Source organism: Haliaeetus albicilla, chromosome 9 (assembly GCF_947461875.1).
Source record: "Haliaeetus albicilla chromosome 9, bHalAlb1.1, whole genome shotgun sequence".
NCBI lineage: Eukaryota > Metazoa > Chordata > Aves > Accipitriformes > Accipitridae > Haliaeetus > Haliaeetus albicilla.
The window spans coordinates 2,039,721-2,048,229 of NC_091491.1; the positions used below are offsets into that span (position 1 = coordinate 2,039,721).

General features: G+C 54.6%; 1 long non-coding RNA gene across 1 annotated transcript; it reads left to right on the forward strand.

Annotated features, from left to right (window-relative positions):
• The first annotated feature begins 364 nt into the window (after positions 1-364).
• Positions 365-5,526, forward strand: LOC138686718 (uncharacterized). Its single transcript, XR_011326030.1, has 2 exons — positions 365-2,790; positions 4,273-5,526. It is a non-coding gene; the product is annotated as an uncharacterized lncRNA (long non-coding RNA).
• Positions 5,527-8,509: the final 2,983 nt, after the last annotated feature.

Consider the following 8,509-nt stretch of genomic DNA (forward strand, 5'->3'; position numbering starts at 1 on the left):
ACCGTGCTTCTCCTGCCCCGAGCACCGGTGGTCTCGGCACCCAGCACAGGGGGGTGAGAAGGGAGCTGCCCTGCAGGACCCCGCTCCAGTCCCTGTCCCGTCTCCTGCTGGCAGCTGGAGCAGGGGCAGCCCCAGGCTCTGCTCCGCTGCTCAGCAGGGTTTGGCCCTGGGTTAAGCTCAAGGAACAGTTTTATCCAGCCCTGGTGTAGCTTTTTTCCTCCTGCCTGTGGAAGCAGGCTGCTGTAGTGGCCTCACAGTCCACGTCTTTCTTTCCTAGTGCTGGGGATTCAGAGCAAATGCAAATGCACCAGAGCTTGCTGTGGCCTGGTGGAAAAATCAATGGTGGGTCAGCAGAGGTGCCCTGGGAGCGCTGCCAGGGCCATGGGTGAGGTGGGATGTCATGCTCCGCCAACATCCCCATGTGTTCCTTGCTGCCCAGCGAGGCAGCGCTCACTCACGGGCCTCTCTCGAGGGCTGGGCTGGAGGGAAGGCAGTGGAGAGCGGGGCCAACTCTCGTCCCCTTGCAGGACACGGGGCCGGGACCCTCGCGGTCTTGGTCAGAGCCTTTCCTCAGACGCCATCCTCTGGCGCGGCCGCCGCGGTCCTTCCCTGCCAGATGCCATGGCATCTCTCCACGTCCTTTGTTCCCTCCCTTGCTTGCGCGTCTCCGTTGATTTATGGCCGTTGCGGGGCAGCCTGACTGCAGCTCAGCTGCTTGCCCAGACCCCAGTTAGGCTGCGTGCCGTCGCCTCCAGCCTGCCAGGCAGAGAGGCTTTTGGGGAGACATCCAACCCCCCCTGTGCAGTAGGGCCCCCCTGCATTTAAACATGTGCACGGCCTTTTCTTTCACCTCCTTCCAGCCTGCGTGTGAATGAAGTGCTTTCAGGGGGAGGAGATTGCTGGGAGCCCCGCTCTCCCCATGCATTGGTTGCAGCCCGTAAAAGCATCCGAGGAATTCGCCACAGCGGTCCCAGTGCGGGGTGAGCTCAGTGAAAGCCACCCTTTGTTCCTGCAGCCCTGGCCACCAAGTCCCACGCAGGGACGGGGCTGGAATCTGCAGAGCTGGACATGTGCTCCCGCCGGCACGTCGCCCTTAGCGGCCCTGCGCGGGTGCCACACTGCACTGTGGCCATCAGGAAAGGGTTTTCCCGTGTCTTACCCCAGCCAGGGTGAGCAGCCTGGGGTTGAGCGGCATTAGGTGCTGCCGGGGCACGATGAAAGGATTTCCCCCGGGTTTACCAGCAAGGTTGAGCGCCTGGCGGTACACACGGCGTGACCCCAGCTTTAGCCCCGTGCTGCTTAAGCTGAGTCAGAGGAACGGAAATCCCTTCTTACACAGATATTTTCCCACTAAGTGTTTGATTACAGGTTTGGGGTTTAATCTCGCCCCCATCTCACGCAGTTCCCCGGCTGGCCGTGCTGCTTGCCTGCTGCCTGCCGGGCCCGCTCCGGCAGGAAAGGACGGAGGGCTGACACCGAGCCAGGACGTGCCTCCGCTGCAGCCTGCACACAGGCGGCTGGCACCCAGCCCAGAACATGGCTCTGGAAAAAAATAAATGCCTTTTTTGTTTTTGAGGAAAGCCCAGAATGCTTCGACAAGGACAAAACCTCTTCCTAAATCCAGTTTTAAAAGTCCTGTTTTCTCTCAGGGTTCAAAATAACCTGGCCAAAAGTGTCTGCTCCTTGGTGGCCTGTGGGTCAGTTTGGACGGGGTAAACCTGGACCCACATTGCAAAGGCTCCTTCTGAAACCATGGCTTGCAGGGGGACTGAGGGACAGCACCCATGCGGCCCCCTTCCAGCAGGGTCCCCACCCATGGGTGCTGGTGGTCCTGCTGGCAGGGGGTCCCTGGACCTTTTCTATGCTGTAATTAGCAGAAGAAAACTATTGGGTGACTCAGCAAGCATCGGGTGCCAGGCCAAGGCTTTGTCACTGTCCTGCAGCAAGACTGACACGTGCAATTCAGACAGAGCCTGGGCTGGCTAAAGATACCGCGTTACTTAAATATTTTATAGAAAATCATTAAGCAATTAAATCTGGCAGATCTCACATCATAGAAAAAGCAGGTTGAAGTCTGTGCAGTAAACAGGGCACCGCTTCCCGGTCGTTTGGGATGTCTTCTTGGAGTCTTAACTCCAATCCTTGCTTCAGAATAACTATAATTATCTCTTAATTGCCATTATTGTTTAACATTTTAGCATTTGCAAGTGCAAACTGTTACAGTTTTCCATGCAGATACAATCAGTAGCCAGGGTTCACAATGAAAGCAATTAAAATCCTGTGATTATTACAAGCCTGCATGTCTATACAACAGCTTCAATCTGCATAACTTGCCAAGATGTAGGCTAGAAACTCAGACAAATTTAGCATTTATTTAGTAACCCAGCAAAGCTACTACCTCTTGCTGCCTCCAATGATTTGCATCTACGGCACTTTTTGGAAGGACGCCAGTGTTGAGGGGAGGGGAAAGAAAGCATTTTCTAGAATACATCCCTGGAGAATATACAGCAAAGATAAAATTATGCACATGAATTATGCATATGAATTATGATTTCACTCCTATTTTTGTTGGGATTAGCTCATGTTTGGTGTGCATCCCTGGCAGGTTGCTGGCGGTTCAGCAGCTAGCAGAGCACTCTTTCCAACTCCCAGCAGGTCACTGCAGTTTCGGGTCCTGCGTTCCCCGCTCCACCAGCAGCGGCCTCCCGTGGGCTTGCAGAGCTTCTTGGGGACCCAGCCCACCGGTAACGATGGCAGCCCCTGCTCCTTCACCCCTCTCCGTCTGGGCAAGTAGTTTTTCTGTGTTAATTTACGGCATCTCTTCTGAAAACATGTGACGGATGAAAACAGATTTAGGTGTAAAACTAAAAAAGCAAGTCTGTGCTATTTTGTATAGAGGGGGAGGCATTTGCAGGCTCCGCTGCCACCAGCCACACTTTCGCTGGTGTCCCCTGGGTCTCCACCACCTCCCAGGGAAGGCGGACGTGGAAACATCCCAGGCTCTGCCAGCTCTGGGGAGATAAAGCCCGAAGAAAGGAGGAGCGCAAGGGGGAGACAGTAGCAGCATTTCCCAAATCTCCACACCAGACTCAGCTGCAATCCCAGCACACAGTCGATGAAAGCCATGTTAAATAAAGCCAGCAGTCCTTCCAGGAGAAACAGCTTGGGAATCCTGAGCCCTGTTTCCAGGAGGGCTGGTGACCCCAGCCCATGGGGGTTTCCACGTGGAAAGGAGGCTTAATGGCCCTTGTTGCAGGGGAGAAATTACCCTAATTAGCCAAATGTACCCAGGGCAAGGAGCAGGCTGGGCCTGAGCAAGTGGGGCTCAGGGATCCAGGTGGGGGGTCCAGGCTGGGGTAGGGCTCAGGGATGCTCCCCAGCCGGGTCCTTCCCTTGCTATCCCACACGCTCTGTCCCATCCCAACATCTCATCTCTGCTGCTGCCTTGGAGTAACATCCCTGACAACCCAGCAGTCGTTTGCAGGAGAAAATGAGATTAGGAAAGTATTTCAAGTATTTGTGTCTGTTATCCAGTGGCAAACAAGCCCAGAGCCAGCGCTGTTTGTCCTGTCAGCTGGCTGGCAGCTTGGGAAAACAGCCGGGAAGGCAGTGGGAGACACCTGGAGATAATGCTAGGTATCAGGGGCTGAATTTGCACATGCCTTTGGGGAATAGTAAATGTGTAGCATGGTGCAGGCAGGGGAATTCACTAAATCTCCCTCCCAGGGATGGAGTACCTGTGTGTGCACGTTTGCAGGCACCTCTTTGTGGCTGGGGGCTCCCTGGGACAGCCCCTGCTCCTTCACTGATCTCGGGTCTGGGGCAAGTAGTTTTTCTGGTCCTCAGCCCAGCCACTCTCCTGCTCTCTGACCTGAGGAAGTTGCCTGAGAACCAGTGTTGCTCGGAAGGACAGCACAGCTCGTAACACTGGTATGTAATGCATGGCAACGCTCCGCACGGTGCAGGCAAAACACAGGCAACTTGTGCAGCCACATGGACTTCCCCGCGTGCATGAGCAGGTCAGAGGATTGGGGATTTTTCTAGGTTCAGGTGTTTTTCATCTGCTTCGAAATGCTGCTGATAGGAAGAGAAAAATCAGTAAAATTGGATGGTCCCAGGGAAGAGAACCAAAGGCAGGACTGATGGAAACAGCGGTGTCTGGGAAAGCCTGGGACTGAAACCCCCAAAATTCCCAGCTGAGTTGTGGGCCAGTTACGCTCCCAGAGCAATAAGATTAAGATGCACTCTCTCCATTTTGCCTTTTACAGGAAGAGACACAGCTGACAAATCTGAAAGGCGAGGAGGAGGCAGGGAGAACCAGCAGCAGCTCCCAGGTCATCACTTTGTCAAAATCAGCAGGTATCTGCCGTGCCCTTGAGCTCTCTATTGTGGCTCCTGTTTAGTTTGGCTTCCCCATGGCAGCTGTCACCCTCCCTGCATTATCAAACCACCTGCCTGAATTTCAAGGAAGTCATCCATATATTCAACAGGAATATCAATTTCCAGGAGCTCTTGGGGGCCTTCAGATCAGAGCAGCTAAACCAGGGATTTCTGCTGAGCTGTGCTCACACCACCGGAGCTGGAATTTCTTTTGGCTGGGATGTCTGCTGGGGGGCTGCAGGGAGGTGGGCTTTTGTTTAAGCTGTAACCAAACAGGGTTGGCAAAACGTTGTCAGCGTTTGCCTGGCCTCAGCCCCGCTCCCTGGCACCCGGAGGAGCATGGATCCCACTGCGAGCGACAGCGAGGAGGCCAGCTTCCCCCGTGGTCTGTCCAGGGGCATGGCGCAGTGCTCGGCTGTCCTCCTGGGGCTGAGCCCGCATCCCAGCAGCATCACGGCTGGTGGGACCCAGCCCAGGAGAAACGAGCCCAAGCGATGCAGCCTGGGGAAGGACACTTTCTGTGCATGTTTTTAAGCCAAATGCGGCTCCTGAAATCAACAGAGAAGGTGATTCCTTTGCAGCCTGGGGAACCATCCTGTCCACATTCTTCCCTGGGACCTTCGAAGGAGCTGAGGAATCCAATTCCCACAAATTTTCTTTGAAAACACCAACCTAAAATTGTAATTATGGCATGCTGTATTACAGGGGAGGAAAGAACCCACCAGACTGTAACTACCTTGTTTTCCTAAGACATGAGTTTTGATGATGTATTAAGACTTACATTTTTAACAATATTATGTTGGTTAATGTTGGAAGATGTTCCTAACATTAATGAAAATTTCATAGACTGACTGGGGAAGAAAGAGACCATTTTATGTCCCCTACCAGATGGCCCAAACCAGCTGCTCACTTTTTTCTCTGAACTGTGATTCTAATGACTTCTCTGTCCTTTGAAGTCTGCTTCTGAGCTGCTGAACCAGATGTATTTGCATGATAGTAGCAGAGCATGTTTAATAGTTGCGGACTTGTGCTATTTTCCCTCGTGGCCACTGCTGGATACTGCGATGTTTGCTCTCGCTTGGGGGTTTTGAGGGGTGAGTAAATGCGAAGGCTTACCAGGCGCTGGTAAAATGTGTCTTGGTGTAACATCACTGGCTTCAGTGGAGTTCTTCCCTAAACCCACAGCATCTCTACCCAGCTCCCAGCTTCATAAACTCATGCAGTGGTGTCAGTCTGCTTTCAGTCACAGATTTATTAGGGCCTTACAAAAGCAGGGGCTGCTGTCAAAACGCACATTTCAGCACCATTTTAAAAACAGAGGACAAGAAGAAAGGAAGAGCTTTAAATACATATTAAGAAGTGTTAAAAATAATAAATCACAAAATAAAATGGTGACAAAAGGGACAAAACCAAAAAAGGTCCCCGAGTGGGGGTTTGGTAGAAATTTATGCCAAGCAGAGCAGTTGGGAAGACAGCATTGACGTTCCTGGCTTTGAAATTTCAAACCCAATGGAGCTCCGCCTGAGTCCATCCCCAGATACTGCAAACCCCTGCAGAGTGACAGAGCAGCAGCGGGTGTTGGCCAAGACCCCTGGCTCCGACATGGCCACCACGTCGAACCCACTGACGCTGTGGGCCCGCAAAAGGCTTTCCAGGACGGAGCAAAGTGCCGGGAGGTGCTGCCGCAGGGTGGGTGCTGGGGGTCTCCCCACTCTCCATCCCAACCTGGGTCCCGGAGCTGGCCGGTGCGGTGGCAGGGTTCAAACCAGCCTGCAGGCAGTGGCTGCATTACACAGCACCCGGCTGCGCACGGGAGGGTGCGACTCTCAGGCAGCACTTACCCACGCGCTCGATGAGCTTTCACACCAAAACCATGCGTGCGTTTCTTCCGACAGTGACGATGACCCTCGCACAAAGTCTCTGCCGGGGCGAAGGTGGCCACATGCTCCTCTTTTCTACGCTGCCTCCCAGAGCACTTACAGGATATCAAGCAGCTGCCCTCCCCAGAGCGATGGCTGGGCTGGGAGGGCAAAGAGCTCTCTGAAATCATCCTTGCACAATATTAATAGCTGGTACTGCTTGAGGCTGTCTCTGCTATTTGTTTCACTATGCCTGCCTCAGAGGCCTGTTAGGGACTTGTGGGGAACAAATAATAAAGAATAAATGGAATGATAAAGGTAAGAAGCAGAGCAATTAGCCATTACCAGACAGCCCAGGGCAAAGAAGAAAGCCAAGGCAATGGCGCTGGTGGCACAGCATGTACTTTTCTTACTCAAGGTGCTCAGTCTGATAAGGAAGTGAAAGGAAGGTAAAGCAAGGTAAACTGCCGGTAAGGCTGTCTCTCGAGTGAGGTACCAGTCCTTGGCTTCGCCTGGTTGTGACACGGAAGGAGAGGACACCATGCCCTGACCCTGCAGCCCTCCTGCTCCTTTCTGGGCGATGCGTATCTCCGTATTGGCAGCCGTCCCTGTGCAGCAGGGCAGTAACGCTTGGCTCGTCCCTGTTCGAGTGTATTTCCCCATCAACTGGGGCCTTTCGGTCCTTGGCTTCTCTCCTGGGATCCTATTCACAAGGAAATGCCGGGAGACCGTCGGTTAATTTGATGTTACCCATCAGCAATAAATTAATTCCAGGTGAGGTGCAGATCATATTTGGAGTAATGTCCTTAAGGCGAGCAGGATTCTCTTCCCAACCGCCAGCCCCCTGCATCCCCAGTGCTGCAATCTGTCATGTCCCATGTCTGTGCCTAAGCTGGGTACAGACAGATCTGGGATGAGGCAATAGGGGTGGGACAGGAGTAACTGAGAAACACCAAGTGTCCACGATGGTGAAAATCTACAGTCCCCCCCACCCCAAAACTGCTCCCCCGGGGAAGCACGGCACATGGCCGTGCAACAAGGCCAGGCCTAGGGCTTCTGCCCGGGGCCGGGGACCCTCAGGCTGCAGCTGGGATGGCTCCGGGCGTTGCGGTCACAAACACGGACGGGCAGTGCCACCTACCGCGGCCCTCCCCAGCCACCGGCACCGCTCCCGCCCGGGGATGTGTCCAGAACCACCCGGAGCCCCGCGGGACCTGGTCTCGGGTGGGGAGGCGGTGAGACCCGGGGCCACAGTCGCTTCCCCGAGGGAAGGCGTTCGTGCTTCTCCCGCCGCCCTGCGGTCATGAATTCTCCTTCCTTCCTGGGCTAAGTGTCCTGAGTGTGGCAGGGCTGTGAGGGTGGCACGGCTGCGAGTGTGTCATGGTTGTGAGCATGTCATGGCTATGAGGGTGGCAGGGCTGCAAGCGTGTCATGGCTCTATGTCACGGCTGCAAGTGTGTCATGGCTGCAAGTGTGTCACGGCTGCAAGCACGTTATCGCTGCGAGTGTGTCACAGCTGTGAGCACATCATGGCTGTGAGCACATCATGGCTGTGAGTGTGTCACGGCTGCGAGCATGTCACGGCTGCGTGTTACAGCTGTGAGCGTGCCACGGCTGCAAGTGTGGCAGGGCTGCAAGCGTTGCACAGTTGTGAGCATGGCATGGCTGCAAGTGTGTCACGGCTGTGAGGGTGTCAGGGCTGCGAGCATGTCATGGCTACGAGTGTGTCATGGCTGCGAGCGTGTCATGGCTGCGAGTGTGTCATGGCTGCGAGCGTGTCATGACTGTGAGGGTATCAGGGCTGTGAGGGTGTCATGGCTGCAAGTGTGTCACGGCTGCAAGTGTGTCACGGCTGCGAGTGTGTCACGGCTGTGAGTGTGTCATGACTGTGAGGGTGTCAGGGCTGTGAGGGTGTCAGGGCTGCAAGTGTGTCATGGCTGCAAGTGTGTCATGGCTGCAAGTGTGTCACGGCTGTGAGTGTGTCATGGCTGTGAGTGTGTCATGACTGTGAGGGTGTCAGGGCTGTGAGGGTGTCAGGGCTGCAAGTGTGTCATGGCTGCAAGTGTGTCACGGCTGTGAGGGTGTCATGGCTGTGAGTGTGTCATGGCTGTGAGTGTGTCATGGCTGCAAGTGTGTCATGACTGTGAGGGTGTCAGGGCTGTGAGGGTGTCACGGCTGTGAGGGTGTCAGGGCTGCGAGCATGTCATGGCTGTGAGTGTGTCACGGCTGCGAGTGTGTCATGACTGTGAGCGTGTCATGGCTGTGAGGGT